The sequence below is a fragment of the Macaca fascicularis genome, chromosome 14, assembly GCF_037993035.2.
Source record: "Macaca fascicularis isolate 582-1 chromosome 14, T2T-MFA8v1.1".
Lineage (NCBI taxonomy): Eukaryota > Metazoa > Chordata > Mammalia > Primates > Cercopithecidae > Macaca > Macaca fascicularis.
In genome coordinates, this window is record NC_088388.1 from 90857334 (window position 1) to 90879593 (window position 22260).

Here is a 22260-nt window from a genome sequence, read left to right on the forward strand (position 1 = left end):
GAGTTGGTTCTGTCCTCTGGGTGCCCTCATAGTTCACTACAGTGTCCCCGGGCTGCACTGAAATGATTTGCTTCCTCATCAACTCCCTAGCTCCAGCATGCTTCCTCCTAGAGACGCCATTCATCTCTCTGTCCCCAGAGTCTCACAGGGCCCTGGGCAAACATCTGTTAAAGGAAGGCATGAGGATATAGGGAAATGTTTCTGGAAACTGTTTCACCAAACAAACACTGTTGTGGCATGAAGAAGGTATTTTTTCTTCCAACAAATGTATTGTTTTTTAGCTACATATTTAAAAAACAAAACAACACAAAACAAAAACTTGTATGCCTCAAGAGCCACAAGCAAAAATAGGGTGCAAACCACAAGCAGGAAAAAAATAAATCTGCCACAAACTTGAGAGTTAGGATCTTAAGCAATCAGAAAAGGCAAATGTAACAAATGCCAATAAATACCTTGCTCGCCTTGCTCAAATGATGGGCTTTAGGACACTGAAGGGTACTGGCTTCAGTTAGAAGGTGGTCTGGCATTCTTGGATAGAACTCTGAGATAGGATCTGGAAGCCTGATGGTACATTTCTTTTATTATTATTTTTAGTTGACACATAATAATTATACACATTTATAGACTACAGTGTGACATTTCAATACATGTATACTGTCATGCGGGTCCATGTGAAGAGACCACCAAACAGGCTTTGTGTGAGCAATAAAGCTTTTTAATCACCTGGGTGCAGGCGGGCTGAGTCCAAAAAGAGTCAGTGAAGGGAGACAAGGGTGGGGCTGTTTCATAGAATTTGGGTAGGTAAAGGAAAATTACAGTCAAAGGGGGGTTGTTCTCTGGCGGGCAGGAGTGGGGGTCGCAAGGCACTCAGTGGGGGAGCTTTTTGAGCCAGGATGAGCCAGGAAAAGGAATTTCACAAGATAATGTCATCGCTTAAGGCAAGGACCGGCCATTTTCACTTCTTTTGTGATGGAATGTTATCAGTTAAGGCGAGGCAGGGCATTTGCACTTCTTTTGTGAGTCTTCAGTTACTTCAGGCCATCTGGGCTTATATGTGCAAGTCACAGGGGATGCGATGGCTTGGCTTGGGCTCAGAGGCCTGACATATACATTGTATAATGATCAAATCAGAGTAATTAACTATCCATCACCTCGAACATATATCATTTCTTTGTGTTGGGACGTTTTAATGTTCTAATAACGACCATAGTGGAACTTCAGGTTCTAGAGTTGCCCGTGTTTAAATCAAGGTTCCACTTCTTGCCAGCTCTGAAAATGTGAGAAAATTTTTTCATGTGTTTGAGCCTGTTTCTGCTTCTGTGAATAACCATACACACTCCAGTCCTTAGAACAAGGCCAAGCACATAGTAATGTTACCAGTGGAGGATCTTGACTATGAGTCATCCAAGTTCTTGGCGTTTTGAAAAAAGATTGAACAAAATGCACAAACAAAGCAATGAAAGAATGAAGCAATGAATGCATAGAATTATTGAAACAAAAGTACACTCCATAGACTAGAAGTGGGATTGAGCAAGTGGCTCAAGACAGCAGGTTACAGAATTTTCTGGGGCTTAAATACCCTTTAGAGGTTTCCCACTGGGTACTTGAGTACACTCTATATAAAGGAAGGAGTGGCCCATCATGTCATATTGGTTGCCGGAGACAACCATATCAGAGGCTGAAGTGAAGTTACAAAGTTACACAAGAAGAACTGGCCCTCGACCAGTATGATTGGTTGCAAGAACGGATTAATCAAAGGTATCTTCCATTTTTCATCTGCAACCCGGTGCAAAGGTAACTGATCCTTTTGTTACTTGGGTGTGGAGAGGTGGGGTTTTCTTTTTGATTCAGTTATAGGAAGTCAGTGTGAATCAGCCTTAGATTTCCTGCCTCTGGACCCTATTCTCCTGCCTCAGTAACTCTTGTTAATTGTTACTTGATCATTTTACTATTATTAGCATCATTCTAGTATTTGTTGCTGTTACATAAAGTTATTTAAGTGTGGTGCCTGGAGCAATGTGTTCATTGTGTGACCTTATCACAGCCGAATCTCACCCTTTTTTACATGTAACAATAGCAGAGAGGAGGGTTGGAGGTAACACAAAAGATTAAATAGGACAATCTCAAAATGAAATCATTTGTAAACTGTAAAGAGCTATTGAGTCCTTAGTTTGATATTGTTTATCTTATTTAAATTCAAATAAAATTTATACCTTTTGAACCTTCCTCGAGGCGTGGCCATTTGGTTGGGGATCAAGTAATATAAATAATGTGAGCTAATTAGAAGCTATAATTGTAAAAGAACTTCTGAAACCTTTAATAGCCTAAGTTTTCAGTGTGGAAGTCTAGGAATTCTGCAACCTCAAGACTGCTTATTTTCCCAGATGGCATTCCAGATATACCTAAAGTTTTGCAAAATCCATCTTCTTTAAGATGATGCGTAATTGAATAAAAAGAATGAAACTGACTCTGCAAGTATCTGGTTAATACATTTACTCACTGCTCAGTACTTCAGTAATATAACAGCGACCAGAAGCAGGTTGAAGGAGTAAGTCCTGAAACTTCATTCACTAGCAAATGGCGGTGACCTTGAGAGAACCACAAATTAGGAGGGAGTCCATGTATAACAAGCCCTTTTGTGGTTTGTTTGTTATTACTTTCTCTTTCAGTAATGTCATGGCTCTGGAGAGATTCTCTTAGGAGAGAATCTGGCTAAATGTCTAGCAGGATGATTGATTAACAAGATGTTTTGTTTTCATCATCTCAAAGATAAGTACAACTATTCTGTCATCTAATCTGCTAACTCCTACGTTATCAATACGGTAGTCATAAATTATGAATAAACATAAAATATACAGAGATAGAAACTGCAGATTTATTTCAGAGAGCACAATTAAGGGACTGATTTTATTATGTACACTGAATTAGAAGCACAATTATTTCCTCCGACTATAACCACAGAAAGCACTTTAAATTAGGATGCTTGGGCTGAACAGCCCAGAAAATCAACTAGCCAGAAATTGAGATGAGCCTGTGGATAGAGTTTTAGGTCACGCTTCCAGTTCACATTCCAGCAGAGATAAGTGTGAGGCCTGGGCAGCATTTAGATTTTGAAGTTTTTCACTCTTTGTTTTTTCCTTTGACTTTTAGCAGTAGCTGGCCATGATGAATGGCCGTCAGTTACAATTAAGGTTGCCAGATAAAATATAGGGCTTCAAGTTAAACTGATTTTCAGATAAATAATAAATAATAATTTAGCATAATTTGGCACATACACTAAAAATTTGGGTTATACTAAAAAAGTATTCATTGTTTATCTGAAATTCAAATATAACTAGGCCCTCCATATTCTTTTTTAAACAGCTTTATTGAGGTATAATTGATATGCCAAGTAACCGGACACATTCAACTTGTACAATTTGATGAGTTTGGAGATACACATACAACTGTGAAACCATCACCAAAATCAAGGTAATACATATATCCATCACCCCTAAAAGTTTCTTCTTTCTCCCTTTTTTTTTTTTGGTGGTGTTATTTTGAATTTTGTGGTAAAAACACTTACCATGAGATGCTATTAAATTTTTACATGTACGATACTGAATTGTCAACTAAGGGCACTATACTGTAGAGTAGATCTCTAGAACTTGTTCATCTTAAAAAACTGAAGCTTCGAACCTATTGAACAACTCCCCATACCCCTCTCTTCGAGGCTCTGGCAACCATCATTATACTCTGTTTCTGTGAATTGGACTATTTTATTTATTTATTTATTTATTTATTTATTTATTTATTTTTTGAGAGTGAGACAGGGTCTCACTTTGTCACCCAGGCTGGAGTACAATGGTGCAATCATGGCTCACTGCAACCTCAAACTCCTGGGCTCAAGTGATCCTCCTGCCTCAACCTTTCAAGTAGCTGGGACAATGGGCTTAATCCATCATGTCTATTTTTTTTTTTTTTTTTTTTTTTTTTGTAGAGATAGCGTCTTACTATGTTACTCAGGCTGATGTTAAACCCCTGGCCTCAAGTGATCCTCCTGGCTCAGCCTCCCAAAGCACTGGGATTATAGGCATGAGCACCACACCTGGCCTAGTTGAATTATTTTAGATATTTCATCATGATTGCAATGGTACAATTATAGCTCACTGTAGCTATTAAGCCAGTCACAGAAGACCCAATATCTCACTTACATGAGGCATACTCACACTTAGCATAATGTCTTCCAGATTCATCCATGTTGTTGAATTTTTATTTGTCAACTCTGACAAGCTTAGTTACAATCAATTTATGAGAAAGAATTATCTGTCTCCCTACATATATTTCCCAGTAAAGAGAAAATAAGTGATTCCCTCAGACACACAGGTCCCAGACAAACAGCCCCACTAGCTACCTTTTCGGCTATGTTCCTCTTCCAAATACAGAAGGAAATAGCGCCTTTAATGCTAAGAAGGTACCAGTTGCCTCCTTTGGCTGACTAAACTTCTTTCCTGCCTTCCCCTTAACTCTTATTTAAGTAGGAAGATAGAATGGAAAGGTGATTAAGCATTTCAACCCAATGCCAAAATACACAATTTGCTAAGCAAACGCTTGTAACAGAGAGGCTTATAACAGAGAGAAACTGTTCTTTAATTTCCTTACACCCTTTTTTTTCTTAATGATTAATCTATTTTGGCAGTTAGCAGAAGACACTTCCCTCTGTTCTAGGGTATTTCTGTGAGTCATATAGGAGGGAAGAACAGGGGTTTGGGATTCATACAAAGTCGTTTCAAATTCAGCCTCCAGGACAGACAAGTTATATGAGCTCTATTTCTTCATATTTTTATCTGTAAAATCGGACAATAACACAGTAATCACCCTTACAAAACTATTGGTGAGAGTTAAATGGTATGAGGTAGAAAAAGACACAAAATATTGGGTTGGGATTTTCCTCCTCCTCTTTCTGAATTTTTAGAATACTTTGAAAAGTTTATTCATCCCTTCATCCTTTCATTTTTTAAAATATAAAGAGTCAAGGCACTGCCTTCTCTTCTCTCCACCAAGTGTATTTCTCTTGGCACTGCTTGGAGGTTCAGAATTATCTGCTTAGGAATACTCTCTGTGATCTCTATATATAAACACCCTTACCTTCACATGTGTCTGCCATAAAAGCTTTATCTTTGGGGTAAGAATACCTGTGACTTCAAATCCGTAGATAATAAAATAGTCTATTTCATACATGCCTAATACTTTTTGGAAGAGATCATCAAAAATTATTAAGTCACTCTCTGAGTTTGGAAGTAATGATTAAGTTCACTAAATGTTATAAAGCTGTGAATGTTTCCAAATTTTGAAAAATAAGTATGCATTATGTTTGATAAAAACAAAATTTTTAATTGAGTATCAAAATATTAATAAGTTACTAAAGACCTCATAACCAGTTGGAGGCAGAAACAAACCTTGAATTTTGTTCTTCTGACTCCAAATAGGGGCTTATTTCCTTCTACTATGCTGTCTCCTTGGTATGTTCCACTTGCCCTGATGATCTTACAATGGATAATAATAAATATTCAAAAGTGAACAAACCCTGTCTTCCCCAATAGATCGTTCCACTTGCCCTGGTGGTCTTACAATGGATAACAATAAATATTCAAAAGTGAACAAACCCTGTCTTCCCCAATAGATCATAATGTCCTTGAGAACAGGAGCCATGCCCTGTACTTGCATAAGATGGTGTCATCTACATCCTAAGTGCTTATTACATGTTTATTGACTAAATGATTTCCTATTCATAGTAACCTTTCATTATCTTTTTAATGCCATGGTGGTCTGTCTGGAGTGGCCACTGCGAGGACACCATCTACAGCGAGGGAGGTGCAGCCGGAGCTGCGCACTCTGCAGAGCCAAAGGGGGCGGAAATAGGTGATCCTGGCTGGAGCCCTTCACCCTACCAAGTTTGGGAAGGGGGCAGAAGCCTGAGCTCCCAGGGGTGACTGCAGCCACCCAGGCGTGGCTTTTGACCCGGGTCTCCTTGTACTCTCAGGGGCCTGGACAGCACCCTGTCCCCATAGGCTTGGAAATGCTTGCTTCCAATCCCTGGCCTCTTCCCACCTGGGCCTCACAGTGGAGCAAAGTTGTAGACATGTCCCGATAACCGAGCCTGGACACTGTCGTGACCTGACCAGATGTGCATGTGGTTGTGGCAGCACTGACATGCCAGTTTCCCCACTGTCTCAGCCCTCTCTGGAAATTGCTTCTGAGGCTAAAACTTTGAACACCAACTAGCATGAGAGTGAGGATGTGGCTGGGGGTGGGAAGGCCCGAGGGTGGTTCTGGGCCTGCTGGCACCCCTCAGCACAGACAGCCGGGGCACTGTGGACAGCATGTTGGTGGTGGTGGGAGGCAGAGAAGTTCCTAGGTGGGAATGTGCAGGTGTCCAGTAAAACCCAACCTTCCAGCCAGGGACAACCTGAAACCTGGGGGCTGGGTTGCCCTTTCCAGGTGAAGTCTGCAACCTGGAGTGAGAACTTTCTTGATGCTTTCAGTCAATCCAGTGGTGCTTTTTCTGGGCCCGCTCATGGGCCCATCAGCACATACTTTCTCCTGCTTATGTGACCAATCAGCACGTACTTACTCCATTCTGAGCCCATAAAAACTCTCAACTCAGCCAGACTCAGACACTGGTTGGGACCACCTGCCTGTGGATAGGAGTTACCCACTTCAGGTCTTCTCTCCGCTGAGAGGTGTTTGGTCACTCAGTAAAGCTCTTCTCTGCCTTTCTCACCTTCCAGTTGTCTGCTTAACCTTATTTTTCTGGGACGTGAGACAACTCAAGACCCACCAAACGGCAGGAGCAAAAGGAGTTGTAGCATGTTCCTGGCTGACTTCCTGAGCTGTAGGTGGACTGCAGAAGTGAAGAGTATTTACTGTAGTAGTCCATTTTTGTTCTGCTGGTAAAGACATACCCAAGACTGGGCAATTTACAAAAGAAAGAGGTTTATTGGACTTACAGTTCCACATGGCTGGGGAGGCCTCACAATCATGGGGGAAGCCAAGGAAGAGCAAATCACATCTTACGTGGATGGCAGCAAAGAGAGAGCTTATGCAGGGCAACTCCTGTTTTTAAAACCATCAGATCTTGTGAGACCCAATCACTATCATGAGAATAGCACAGGAAAGACCTGCCCCCATAATTCAAACATCTCCCACCAGGTCCCTCACACAACAAATGGGAATTATGGGAACTACAAGATGATATTTGTGTGAGGACACAGAGCTAAACCATGTCAGTGAGCCTTATGGGGGCCCAGACCTTGGCATTCCCCAAGCCAGAGCTTAACAATATAGCCCTCCCACCCTTCGCCAGTAACAGATGGCTGCCCCATGTGACAAGCAGCAGCAGCAGAGCTGGGCCAGCCCAGGAACCATGGGCCAGAGCAGGGTAGTGAGACCGAAAGAGCTGCAACACACATGGGTTGAAACATGCCCCTCAACACATGTCCTCCCCACCCCCACCCCCAACCCCCCCTCACTTGCCAGGCTGCAGACAACAAGAAGGAGAGAAGAGCTGTGGCCCTTCTGAGAACCCAGACCTCAAGGCTCCCTGAGCCAGGGCTGTGACATGTTGTAACTTCTAACATCCTCTTTGGGGCTCTGCAGTTCCTGGCATCTCCAAACTTTCAGGCATCACTGTGTCTCCCTCATCCAGATGCTGATGCCCGCAGTGGAAGCTGCTTGAGATACATGTGGTCCAGCCACAGCCTTGTATAGAGCCAGCACCTGTGCCAGCACCTGGAGCTGCCTGCCCCAACACAGCAGCCAGCGTCCTGACTGTGCGCAGAGGCCAGACCCTGTGCTCACTCACTCACACGCCCCTCACCACTCTGTGCCTGGCTCACCCTTGGCAGGCATGGGATCCCGGCCAGTAGCACAAGCCAAGCATAGTCTGCTGGGCCAAGTGGGTAAAACAAGCCCAGTGGGTGCGAGCAAGACTCAAACAGAGGCACCACCAGCCTCAGAGGCACCACCAGCCACAGAGGTTTCTGGCTGGTAAAGCAACACCTGAGGAATCCTATGATTATTTTCCTGACTTTGAAATTTACCCACTTAGTCAAGAAAATATGAAGCTATTCATTCCCTTTACTTGTCTAGCAGAATATTTCCACATAGAAGATTTTAGTCTTTGCCATCAAGACTGCATAACATTTAATACCCCTTCCTACCACATCGAAATGCTACTTACACATAACATAATAAACACTCAAAGAGGAATGCTGCCTTAGACATCATCTTTTCTTCACTCTGTCTAAAGCATGAATGTCCTTAGATGTTCATTCAGAATTAGTGCCAGGGAGTGCTATTTGGCAAGGCTACTTGGAATACAGCAATTAATTAGAATGTGTTTATTAAATTAAGCTGAATCTATCCTCTCTAACTTTTACTCATTATTCATAGATAAGCCACGTGGACTCAAATAAATTCTCATCCTTTCTACTTTAGAACTGCTTTTGAAGTGCTTTTAGATATATCTGGACCTCCTAAATATTCCTTTTTCCTTTCTTTTGGTTGGATATTTTAAAAAAATTAAGCCCCCTCCTCAAATTCTAGAACATCCAACTTTTAATTTCCTGCCTTGCATTTGATATCTTAAAGTAATGTGATAGATGAGTAAAGGTAACATCAACTGTAACAAATGGATTCAAAAAATGTATAATGTCTTTAATACAATAGTAGTTTATTTATCATTCATGTTATTGGAGGGCAGCTCGTTTTGACTTGGTTTTATGGACAGCTAGGAGGTTCACATCCCTTGGCTCTCTGATCCCCCAAGGTTTCATTATTATTGTTTACATCCAACAGATAAAAGGAAATAGAAGAGTGTGGAGAAGAAATATTACTTAAAAACTCTTTTCTAGATAGTCATCACTTCTGTGTACATTCTAAGGCAGAAAAAAGAATCGATCACATGGTCACCTCTGAATGTGAGGAGGCCATGGAGGACAACACTGGGAAGGGTGGTCTCCTCTTGCGTTGTCACTTCCCCAGAACAACCTTCCATTATTACTAAAGGGAAGAGAACATTTTGTGTGTGACAGTAACCTTACCTGCCATAGTGTGAGGGTAGATCAGATTTAGCAACCCAGTAGAAAAGCACCAGAAGTCTCAGGTAACAAGAATTTTTCCTTTATAGTTCTTCTCTGTCAGCCCCAGCTGTGCCACTCTCTCCATTACTCTCACCCTCTCCCACAATTTTCTACTCTGATCAATTAAAAGACTCCCCCAATATTTTATGTGACCCTAAAAAAGGAAAAAAACACACTGCTGCTTCTTCTGACACAGTTCTTTTAGAGCACAGTGACTGTATGATGTATCTCAATATCTGAGGTTTTAAAACTGGAAATAAAAGCATCTTAGAATCACGAAGCGTGGTATCTGCTGTCTTATACAAACACATATATGCACATACTGCAATGCATAGCTTATTCTATTTTCTTCCTCCTATTTCAGAACTTCCATGTATTATTCCTTTAATCTAATATACCAAAAGCTCATAGGAAATTGCTTTAAAAATCGCAAATCTCTCAATCACAGGACCCTTATCTATCGCACCCCTTGTAACATGCTATTACAAGGAGTGTAGCTCAAAACCTTGCTTTTTGGGTTTTCTGAATCCGTCTGAAAATCATACTCCTTGTAACACAGTGCAAAACATACTCCTTGTATCTCAGTCTGAAAATGATACTCCTTGTTACAAGTCAGCAGAGACATGAACGACAGAAGAGGCAATGGAGTCTCCAAGGCTCTAGCCATATCCAGCATACACTGAGGGAGACAAAACAAAAACAAATCAAAAAGATACAAAGAAACTGTTTTCTTTGTATTACCCACAGTTCTCAACTTTATTGATATGGATTGAAACTTAAAACTAGAAAATCTTCTCCTCTTTTTTGTAAAGAGAAGAGAGATGAGTACATTAAATTGCCTGACTTTTCCTCTCACCAAGTCACCATTTCACTGTCCAGCCACACCAACAGTTCAGCGCTCTCTTGGCAGTAGAGGTCAAAAGCTTCCAAATAGACTCTGAAAGTGGCTGTGCAGCCATGACAAGTGACCAGAACCCATTGTTTCTGACAGGAAAACAACTCAGGAGCTACTTGCCACTTTCACTGGGGCCTTTTGGAAAGCCTCACCTCCATGGGCCCTAGGGGTGCATTGTTGAGGGGGGAGATGAGAGAGCTCAAGGGGCTTGTGGAACATGAACCATGGCTTTTGAAATTACTTCTTCCTGTGGGCTGATTTTGCAGTTTGATTTTACTTTTAAGAGAGGAAATATAAAGCCAGCCTCTACTAACACTTTGACTCATTTGCCAGAAAAAATTCGTGTCAGAAAGCAACAGAGTTACCCCAAAGGCCCTGGAGTGGGCGGGGGTGGGGGGGGGGGGTAGAAACAGGCAATGGGGGAGGGAGAAGAGAAGGAGAAGAAAAGAGGAGACTATGGAACTCCAGCCCAAGGAAAACCTATAAACCTTTAATCCCTTAAGCACTACAAAGTGGTTAAACTCACCTACCTCGCACCTGCCTTAGAAAGAATGCAGATATATGGAAGAAGAGAATATTTGCAAACTGCACTTCGTACTCATGAGAAGTTCATTTGGAATTCAGAAGGCTGATCCCACTTAGGGTATGAAATATACACGGGTTCTGGCTGCAAAATTGAAGGAGAAAAGTATGAGCCGTTTTGAACCAGAAACCTGTCTTGTGTTTCTGCAGAGAAAGTGGACTGTGAACAATCCAAAGAAAGTGGTGGATGGTTTCTGGAAGGACAAGTCTGCACCAGAGAATAAAAGGGCATTCCTTAGGGTTGCTGAGGATTTTCTTCGATTGTATTCTGCTAATGTGTGTGCAAGACAGATATAACACATTTGTGGAAGGCTCTAGAGGCATTTTCTACAAATTTTGCCCTGGTTTCAGGTAGTTTTCTTCTCCCCTCATTTTAATGTCATTATTATAAGTTGGATTAAAAAAGTTGAGGTAAGAGTTGTTTGTGTCTTTTATAGAACTTTTTATACAATGCCAAGTTAGGTGAGTTCACTACATTTGTTTCTTTTTTGTGTATAATACATTCATTTTATTCTCTAACAATTTCAATATGCATTTCCAAAAAAATTTGGGAATGCCACTCAGTATAATCTTATCACTCTTCTTTTACTTTTTAAACTTTCAAAACTATTTTTCAAGTGATAGGGTAGTTAATATAATTGTTCCAATAGATAATTAGTCGCAGAGTACAATAAGCATCTGGAAACTCAATACATCAGTGACAAAAGAATATGATGAAGGAAAACTAAACAATTGCCTGGCCAATATAAGTATGCAGTAAAATTAGGATTCTTAAACGGTTTTGTGCAAGAATAACAATCCAAAGACTTTGCATTTCTATAGTGTCATTATCATCATCATTATTAAGATTTTTAGTATTGAGTCTGATCTTATGAAAAGACAAAGAAAATAACCTACTATCTGGGAGTAATTTGTTCCCCCATATGATATGAATTAACTTTTCCTGGAGAACAGGGTTCTGTTCCAAGCTCTGAGAAGAGATCATCTCTGGGGAGCTCATGCTAATGTGAATGCAGCAGCAGAGGCTGCAGCCAGGAAGCCGAAGATTGTGAGGCCATTCTTTAACCAAAAGGAATCCGTCTCCTGCAGCTCACAGAAGCTCCCCCTCTGACTTAGTGCACATTCCCAAAGTATTGCAATCCGTCTGGGCCTCCTGATGAGCTAGATTACTCCAATACATCCTGCAGAGATTGCAGGAAGTCTGGTTTTCCCAGGAGTGACACAGCAGAAACAGCAGGGACTTGATATTCCACCTATGTTTCTGACATGTTACCTGAGCACACAGTAGGGGAGAGGGAAAGAGTGGTTTCCTTTATTTTTTTAATTTTTTTTCAGCCAGGCTTTCACTTCCCCTAGTTCCCCTAGGGACTTTCACGACCCTTGATGCCCACTATATGCATTATATATGCAAACCAAGTCAACACAAATCATATCACAACCTTATCTCTGGCACAAATGCCATCAATTCATGACTGAGAGAATCTAAAGTTCAAGAGCAGAGGATTTATATCAAACCAACACCACCACTTATTAGCAATGTCACCTTGGGCAAATCACATAACAGCCTTAGTGATACAATGTAAATGCCCAATAAATGGTAGCTTTTAATATTATTTAATGTTGTATTAAGGAATAATATGCATGTTCTTTTTAATGTGTTTATTTTTTATTGATACATAATAGACGTACATATTTGGGGGTTCATGTGATAATGCAATACATTCACATAATTTGTAAAGATGAAATCAGTGTAATTGGGATAGCCATTGCCTTAAATATGTGTCTTTTCTTTTTGCTAGAAACATTTGCTAGCTATTCTGAAATATACAATAGATTATCCTAAACTGTAGTCAGCCTGCTATCTATCAAACACTAGGTCTTAATTTCTTCTATCAAACTGTATGTTGTACTAATTAATCAACTTCTCTTCATCCTCCCCTCTCTACCCTTCCTGGCCTCTGATTACCATCATTGCAATAACTATCTTCATGAGATCCACCTTTTTTAGCTCCCACAAATGAGTAAAACCACGTGATATTCATCTGTCAGTGTTTGGCTTATTTCACTTAACATAATGACCTCCAGTTCCACTTAGACTGAGTCCATATTTTGGCTATTGTGAATTCAGTGCTGCAATAAACATGAGAGTGCACATATCCTTTCTGTATATTGATGTCCTTTCTTTTGGATATATGACCAGTAGCAGAATTGCTGGATCATATGGTGGTTATGTTTTTACTTTTTTGGAGCAGCTCCATACAGTTTTCCATAGCGGCTATACTAAGTTACATTCCCACCAACAGTGTAGGAGGGTTCCCCTTTGTCCACATCCTCACCAGCATCTGTTATGCCTGTTTTGTTGATAAAAGCCATTTAATCTGGGTTGAGATATTTCACTGTAGTTTAAATTTGCATTTTCATGATGATTAGTGATGTTTCATAGACCTGTTGGCCATGTGTGTGTTTTCTTTTGAGAAATATCTATTCAGATATCTACTCAGATATTTTGATATTTTCTCCATTTTAAAATCAGATTTTTTTTTGTTTGTTTTTTTCGGTTGTGCTGTTTGAGTTCTTTATATGTGCTGGTTGTTAGTCCCTAGTCAGATAAATAGTTTGTAAATATTTTCCCCCAGTCTGTGTGTTGCCTCTTCACTTTGTTGATGGTTTTCTTCACTGTGTAGAAGCTTTTTAGCATGTTGTAATCCCATTTGTCATTTTTGCTTTGGTTGCCTGTGCTTTTGAGGTCTTACACACACACACACACACACACACACGTTTGCCTAGACCAATGTCCTAAAGTGTCTCCCCAAAGTTTTCTTCTAGTAGTTTCAAAATCTCAGGTATTAGACTTAAGTTGTTAACACATTGTGATCTGATTTTTGCATACGGTGAAAAATAGGAGTCTAGTTTCATTCTTCTGCATATGGTTATATAGTTTCCTCAGTACCATTTGTTGAAGACACTGTCCTTTCCCACTGTATGTTCTTGGAAACTTTGTCAAAAATGAATTGGCTCTAAATACATAGATTTCTATCTGGGTTCCCTACGTGTCTGTTTTTATGCCAGTATTATGTTGATTTAAGTTTCTACAGCTTTACAGTATGCTTTGAAGTCAGATAGTGTGATGCCTTCTGCTTTGTTCTTTTTACTCTAGATTACTTTGGCTATTTGAGGTCTTTTGTGGTTCCATATAAATTTTAGAATTTTTCTTTATTTCTATGAAGAACATTATTGATATTTTGATAAGTATTACATTGACTCTGCAAATTGCTTTAGGTAGAATTGTCATTTTAACAATATTGATTCTTCCAATTCATGAACATGAAATATCTTTCTAGCTTTTAGTATCCTCTTCAATTTCTTTCATCAGTGTCTTATAGTTTTCCTTACATAAATCTTTAATTTCTTGGGTCAAATTGATTGCTAAGTATTGTATGTTCTTTGCAGATATTGTAACTGGGATTGTTTTCTTGATTTCATTTTCAGATTATTTGTCATGTATATATATAAATGCTACTAATCTTTGTATGTTGATTTTTAATCCTGGACACTTACTGAATTTGTTTGTTGGTTCTATTTGATGGAATCTTTAGGTTTTTAAAGTAGAAGATCATGTTGTCTGTCAACAAGCTTAATTTGACTTCTTTCTTTACAATTTGCATTTTTTTTCTTTCCTTTTTTTTTTTTTTTTTTTTTTTTTTGAGATGGAGTTTTGCTCTTGTTGCCCAGGCTGGAGTGCAATAAGGCAATCTCAGCTCACTGAAACCTCCACCTCACAGCTTCAAGTGATTCTCCTGCCTCAGCCTCCCAAGTAGCTGGGATTATAGGCGTACACCACCACACCCAGCTAATTTTGTATTTTTAGTAGAGACAGGGTTTCACCATGTTGGTCAGGCTGGTCTCACACTTCTGACATCAAGTGATCCACCCACGTCGGCCTCCCAAAGTGCTGGGATTACAGGCATGAGCCACAGTGCCCAGTCACATTTTCTTAGTTTCTTTCTCTTTACTTAGGCCAGGACTTCCAGTATCATGTGGAACAGAAGTAGCGAAAGTGGCTTTCCTTGTTTTGTTCCAGATCTTAGAAGAAAGGTATTAAAGTTTTCCCCAGTTAGTATGTGGGGAAAAGAAAGAGAGATCAGACTGTTACTGTGTCTATGTAGAGAGAAGTAGACATAAGAGACTCCATTTTGTTCTGTACTAAGAGCAATTCTTCTGCCTTGAGATGCTGTTAATCTGTAACCCTATCCCCAACCCTGTGCTTGCAGAGACATGTGCTGTGTTGACTCAAGGTTTAATGGATTTAGGGGCTGTGCAGGATGTGCTTTATTAAATAAGTGCTTGAAGACAGTATGCTTGGTAAAAGTCATCACCATTCTCTAATCTCGAGTACCCAGGGACATAATACACTGTGGAAGGCCGCAGTGACCTCTGCCTAGGAAAGCCAGGTATTGTCCAAGGTTTCTCCCCATGTGATAGCCTGAGATATGGCCTCGTGGGAAGGGAAAGACCTGACCGCCCCCAGCCCGATACCCTAAAGGGTCCGTGCTGAGGAGGATTAGTAAAAGAGGAAGGCCTCTTTGCCGTTGAGATAAGAGGAAGGCATCTGTCTCCTGCTCGTCCCTGGGAATGGAATGTCTCGGTGTAAAACCCGGTCGTAAGTTCTATTTACTGAGATAGGAGAAAACCGCCTTGTGGCTGGAGGTGAGACATGCTGGTGACAATACTGCCCTTTCATGCACCAAGATGTTTGTGTAAAGTCAAACATAAATCTGGCCTATGTGCACCTCAAGGCATACCACCTTTCCTTAAACTTATTTATGACAGAGATCTTTGCTCACATGTTTTCCTGCTGACCCGCTCCCCACCATTACCCTATAGTCCTGCCACATCCCCCTCTCCGAGATCGTAGAGATAGTGATCAATAAATACTGAGGGAACTCAGAGACCAGTGCCAGCGTGGGTCCTCTGTATGCTGAACGCCAGTCCCCTGGGCCCACTTTTCTTTCTCTATACTTTGTCTCTGTGTCTTATTTCTTTTCTCAGTCTCTCATCCCACTCCACGAGAAATGCCCACAGGAGTGGAGGGGCAGGCCACCCCATCATTAGTACAATGTTAGCTGTGAGTTTGTCGTATATGGTCTTTATTATGTTGAGGTCAGTTATTTTTATACCCAGTTTGATAAGAGAATGTTACCATGAAAGGCTATTGAATTTTATCATCAAATGTTCTTTTAGCACCTATTGAAATTATGTCTTTTGTTCTTGGTTCTGTTAATGTATCACGTTTATTGATGTACATATGTTGAATTATTTTTGCATCCAGGGATGAATCTCAATCAATCATGGTGAATAAGTTCTTTAATGTGTTGTTTAATTCAGTTTGCTAGTATTTTATTGGGGATTTTTCCATCTGTGTTCATCAGTGATATTAACCTGTAGTTTGTTACTGTTGCTGTTCTGCTCTTGTCTGGTTTTGAGACTATGGTAATGCCTGACTTGTAGAACGAGTTTGGAAGTATTACTTCCTCTTCAATTTTTTTGAAGAGTTTAATTAGGACTAATACTAGCTTTTCTTTAAATGTTTGGTAGAATTCAGTAGTGAAACCATCAGGTCCTACACTCTTCTTTGGTGAGAGACTTTTTATTATGGCTGCAATTTTATTACTTATTATTGGTTTGCTAAGGTTTTCTATTTCTCAAGTTTCCACCTTAGTAGGTCATATGTGTCCAGGAATTTATCCATTTATTTTAGGTTTTCAAATTTGTTGGGCTTTGTTTATGTAAATAATGATCTCTAAGGATTATTTGTCTTTTGGTGGTCTCAGTTGTTTCATTTTATTTTCATTTCTAATTTTACTTATTTGGGTTTTTGTTGTTGTTGTTGTCAGTCTAGCTAAAGGTTTGTTGATTTTGTTTCTTTTTCCAAAAAGCCAACTTTTCATTTTGTTCATCTTCCATATTGTTTTTCTGTTCTCAATTTCATTTGTCTCTGCTTTGTTCTTCATTATTTCCTTCCTTCTACTAATTTTTTTTTTAACTCCCTGAGAGACACCCTTAAGTTGTTTACTTGAAGACTTCCTACTTTTTTGATAGAGCTGTTTATTTCTATAAACTTCCCTCTTAGTAATGCTTTTCCTGGGCCCCTAGATTTGATAAGTTGTATTGCCATTTTCATTTGTTTCAATAAATTGATTGATTTCCTTTATAATGTCTTCATTGACCACTTGGTCATTTGGGAGCATGTTGTTTAAGTTTTCTGTGTTGGTGTATTTTTTGAGGTTCCTCTTGTTATTGATTTCTAATTTTATTCCATTGGAGTCAGAAAAGATACTTTATATGATTTCTACTCTTTCAAATTTCTTGAGACTTGTTCTGTGGCCCAAGATGTGGTCTGTTCTGGAGAATGCTCCATTTGCTGATGAAAAGAGTATGTATTCTGCAGCAGTTGGAGGCAACATTCTATAAATGTCGGTTAGGACTATTTGGTCTACTAATTAACAACAATGTTTCTTTGTTGGTTTTCTATCTGGATGATCTGTGCATTATTGCACATGAGGAGTTAAAGTCCCCTACCATTATTGTATTTCAGTCTCTCTCTCTCTCTTTAGATCTATTAAAGTTTGCTTTATATACTTGAGAACACTGATGTTGGGTGCATAGATATTTATAATTGTTATATCCTTTTGCTGAATTGACCTCTTTTTCATTATATAGTAACCTTGTCTCTTCTTACAGTATTTGATTTGCAGTCTATTTTATCTGATATAAGTATAGCTACTCCTGCTCTTTTTTGGTTTCCAGTTGCATGGAATATCTTTTTCAACTCTTTCGCTTTCAGTCTCTATGTCTTTATAGGTTAAGTGGGTTTCCTATAGACTTTTTAATTGGAGAATTCAGTCCATTTACATTCAGTGTTACTGATGAGTAGAGATTTACTATTGCCAATTTGTTGTTTGTTTTCTGTTTTTTTGTAATCTTTTGTTTCTTCTTTCCTTTGACACTGCCTTCCTTTGTGGTAACGCAGTTTTCTCTGGTAGCACACTGGAATTCGGCACTATTTATTTTTAATGAATCTATTTTTAGTTTTTTTTCATTGCAGTTACCATGAGTTTTACAAAACACATCTTATGGATATAGCAAGTTATTTTTAAAAGATGACAACTTAGATCACAAAGAATAGACACAAAGTAAACATTTAAAAAAACTTGTATAGTTTAACTCCATCACTGCCAAGCAAACAAACATTTTGACTTTATTTTGTCTTAATGTACATATTTCTATATTACCTATTTCTTAACAGGTTGCTGTAAGTTTTATTATTTTGATACATTTGTCTTTTGGGCTTCATACTAGAATTATGAGTGGATTGTACATCACAATTATGGTATTACATCATTTTGTATCTGCTCATGTACTTTATTTTACTAGTGTAGGTTTTGTTTTCTTTTGGCACTTTAGTAATTTTTCTTTCAGATTTAAGAACTCCCTTTGGCGTTTCTTAGAAGGCAAGTCTGGTGGTAGTGAATTCTGTCAGGTTTTGTCTGGAAAAATCTTTCTCTCACCTTTATATTTGGATACCTTTGTTGGATACACTATTCTTAGATGCCAAGTTTTTTCTCTGAGCACTTTGAAATGTTGTTTCACTCCCTCCTATACGCTGTATTTTCTGCTGAGAAGGCTGTTGCCTGATCATTGGAACTCCTTTATTTATTATTTTCTTCTTTTGTTTCGGTGCTGCTGCTTTTAGAATCCTTTCTTTGTCCTTGTCCTTTGAGAGTTTGCCTGTTATATGTCATGGGGTTGTCCTATTTGTTTTGAATCTATTTGGTGTGCTCTGATATTCCTGTACCTAGATATTTGTCTCTTTTTTTCAAATTTTAGAAAGTTTTATGTTATTATTTCTCTGAATAAGCTTTCTACCCCTTGCTCCTGCTTAACTCCCTCTTGAACACCAAGATTCTTAGATTTGGCTTTGAAGTAATCCTCTATCTTGCATGCGAGCTTCATTACTTTTTATTCTTTTTTCTATTCAAGTAGCCCATCTTCATCTCACAGACTATTTCCTCTGCTTGATTCATCCTGCTGTTGATGTCCTCTAACACATTTTTCAGTTCAGCAAATGCATTTCTCAGTTTCAAGATTTCTGTTTGATTTTTAAAATTATTTTAATATCTTTGTTAAATTTATCCGATAAATTTCTGAATTGTTTTCTGTGTAATTTTGAAGATCACTGAATTTTCTTAAAACTGCTATTTTGAACTCTTGGTCAGAGAGTCCACATATTGCTATCTCATTAGAGCTAGTTACTGGTTCCCTGCTTTGTTCATTTGAGAAGGTCATGTTTCCCTGTTTGCTGGGAATGCATATCTGTTTTTTTGTATTCAAGGATTAGTTATTTGTTCCAGTTTTCTCTGTCTGGCTTGTTTTACTTTTTATTGAATATCTTTGCCTAGAGATTCTTTGTAATTTACCTATTCTTTTCCTTTTCTTTTCTTTTTTTTTTTTTTCTAGGTTGTTACCTCCTTTTGAGCACTAGATGGCAATGGCACCTTAAACCCACATTAGCCTCAGTTTTAGTAAACAGAGTGCTACCCATCCTAAATGGGAGAGGTCCCAAAGGGAATATCTTGATAGTGTGGGAAGGCTGGCTAGAGGTTTCTGTCCATGGGAATTGCGGATAAAGCCTCTTATAGTATGGTGCTGCCGAAAAGCCACACTGATTTGGCTATGGCCTAGTTACAGGGAAGAATTTCCAGGGCTCTGGGTGATACATCCACCTCCTGCTTTGTCTCTGGCTATGCTCAGGGATATTTCTCCCTTTAGTCACTCCCAATGCTTTCTTTGGGTTGAAGCAGGGACTGGTCCCCTGACACGGAATTCTAGATAGTAGGAAGCTGCTTGTCCACCTCAATCTCATTTTTTCCGGTGTAGAAAACATGAGTCAGGGGGAAGAGTCCTGTGCATTTTGTGCCAGACATACTGGAAGAACGGCCACCACAAATAAGAAATTCCAGTTCTCTTACCATCTGCTCAGAGTTGCTTCACTTCTCTGTGGCCCTAGAAACGATCGCATTCTCATATTTGACTTCTGGGATACTGCTGGTGATAATCTCAGCACTGTATATTTGTTTTTCATTTTCTTTGGGGTAGGGATGAAGCCAACTTGCTTCTACACTGCCATTTTAGAACCAGAAGTCTGAAGGGTAAGGTCTTTAGCTCCGCAAATTGTCATATTGAGCAAAATTTTTCCATTGCATGAGATACTATAAGTTAGGCATGTGGAAAGGGCTCATTATTTTATCAAGTCTTTTTTTACATTAATTAAAACCAACTTGATTTAGGTTCAGCAAAAGAAAAATAAGGTAGAGTAGAGGAGTACAATATATATGTCAGTATTTCTTAGAATCAAAGTAGCTGAATCTCTAGAGTATGACTGTCTACTAGAAGCATAATGGGAAACACATTAATAAGGTTAGATTTCCTAGTAGCCACTTTAAAAAACCTAAAAGGGAATAAAGTTAAATTGATTTTAACCCAATATATCCAAAATATTGTCATTTCAACATGGAATAATAAAATTAATGAAATTTTAAAACTATTTTTTTTGCACGAAGTTTCTGAAATCTAATGTATATTTTACATGTACAGACAACTTAATTTGGACTGGCCACATTGCAAGGACTTAGTAGCCACAGGTGACTACCATGTTGGAAAACAGCTCTGGAGATTCCTGAAACCAAAATCTAGATAGCTGTCTGTAATCAGGTAGTAGTTTCTCTGCTTGATTCTCTTCTGTTCTCTATTCATATTCTTATTCCTTTGTAGACCAACTTTCTCTGATCTCCGTGGACATGGTTAAAATGGCTGACTCACACAGCAAGAGTATCTAACTGTGCCTAAAATCAACCCACATTCAGATGCTAAATGTAATCCTATTCCCTGTTCCATCAGGAAAAAGATCTGATTGACATAACTTGTCAAGTGTTCACCCTAGTTTCTATCAACTATGGGGAAGGAAGGGCGAGAAGAGGTGTAACCATCATGGCTACCAGGTTTTTTAAATATTTATATTACATACTGCATTTATTAAAATATAAATTAAATCTGCAATAAAACACTAATTGACCATTCTCTGGGATTCCTTCTCTGGGTAATATTTTCTGCAGAAAATGTTAACCTCTCCCTTAACAGTAATGGTTAAGCCGAGTTGGTGCTTGATCTTTATTTTGATTTTTTTTTTGTTTTAGCTGTGAACATTGGACAGTCTATGAAATTAATATACTGCATCAGGGATCAGCAAATTTTTTTAAAAGGCCAGGTAGTAAATATTTTCAGCTGTATGAACCAAGAAACACAATTGAGGATATTGCATAGATATTGTGTAACCATTTTAAAATCTTAAAACAATTCCTAGCTTACAAGCATGCAAAAATAGGGGACAAGCCAGATATGCTGTACAGGCGTAGTTTGCAAAGCTGTGTCCCACATATTTCTGTTCCTGTCATCTACAGGTACAGCCTAGCTCTTTCACTGCACAATGAAAACCTATAACAGACCGTAATGTGAGCAGCATGATGAAGTTCAGCTTCACTATTCCAAAGTAAAAAAGAAAGAGACTGTTCTGTGATGAAGCAAACTCATTCCCAACAATAAATGGGCCACATTCCCTCCTGCTGCTTTGCTACTTTTAGGTTTCCTCTAGTCTGGGCCTTTGAGGGGGCATTTGTCTGACACACACAGAGATGGCAGAGCTTTTGAGGAAACTCGCCTCCTAAGAGGGCATGCTTCTGAAATGCCCAGTCACAGATCCTAGCACACCCCCCGGTGAGCTACTGTTACAAGTTTTTCACTAGCCATTATTCTCACCAGTAATATGTCAAGCCTCTTTTCAGGACAGCTAGATACACAAGAGAGTATTCTATATTTAATCCTGTTATCTTGGGCACATAACCTCTTTAAGCCCATGTCCCACTATATAAAAATGAGAGTCAAATGTCTACTTCACAGGGCAGCCATTAGGAGTAATGCAAATAAAACACTGAGCACTGTGCTTGGCATATATTCAACCACTAACTATATGCAGGCCATGATGATGATGGTGATATGATGATGGTGATGATGGCAGTAATGATTAAGATTCAAAAGGCCAAACCAAGAGTTTCTCCTAGAAACACATGAAGTTACCTTCAGGAAATCTAGGTTGCAAGTGCCTTAGTCCCATTAACAGACATGCTAATATTTGAAGCTTACTGATATGATCCAGATTTGAAATGATCACATTAGTCACCACTCTGCAATTTCTCATCAGTCCAATTTCAGATATTTTAGTGAGGGACACAATTTCCCAGCAATGTGTTCTGTGAAAAACTAGTTTTATGGACTGAATGGCTTACATACACATTTGCAGAAACACTATACATACATAGGTTCTGTGGACAAACAAATTTGAGAGATACTGAGCTAAATAAAGTTAAACACTTTTCCTATCACTCATTTTTTTTTATTATTATTATACTTTGAGTTCTAGGGTACATGTGCATAACGTGCAGATTTGTTACATATGTATACTTGTGCCATGTTGGTGTGCTGCAACCATCAACTCGTCAGCATCTATCACTCATTTTTAAAGCACATTTGCTACAACAATTTACATTG

At 39.0% G+C, this 22260-nt stretch overlaps 1 long non-coding RNA gene across 3 annotated transcripts; it reads left to right on the forward strand.

Moving 5' to 3' along the window:
- The first annotated feature begins 1693 nt into the window (after nt 1-1693).
- Nucleotides 1694-20743, forward strand: LOC135967277 (uncharacterized). 3 transcript variants are annotated; one of them, XR_010581260.1, is made up of 5 exons: nt 1694-1794; nt 2670-2773; nt 3364-3471; nt 10750-10950; nt 20557-20743. It is a non-coding gene; the product is annotated as an uncharacterized lncRNA (long non-coding RNA). The 3 variants fall into 3 exon arrangements; XR_010581261.1 differs by lacking the exon at nt 10750-10950 and having other exon boundaries at nt 20431-20743; XR_012423976.1 differs by lacking the exons at nt 10750-10950; nt 20557-20743 and adding an exon at nt 7688-8250.
- Nucleotides 20744-22260: the final 1517 nt, after the last annotated feature.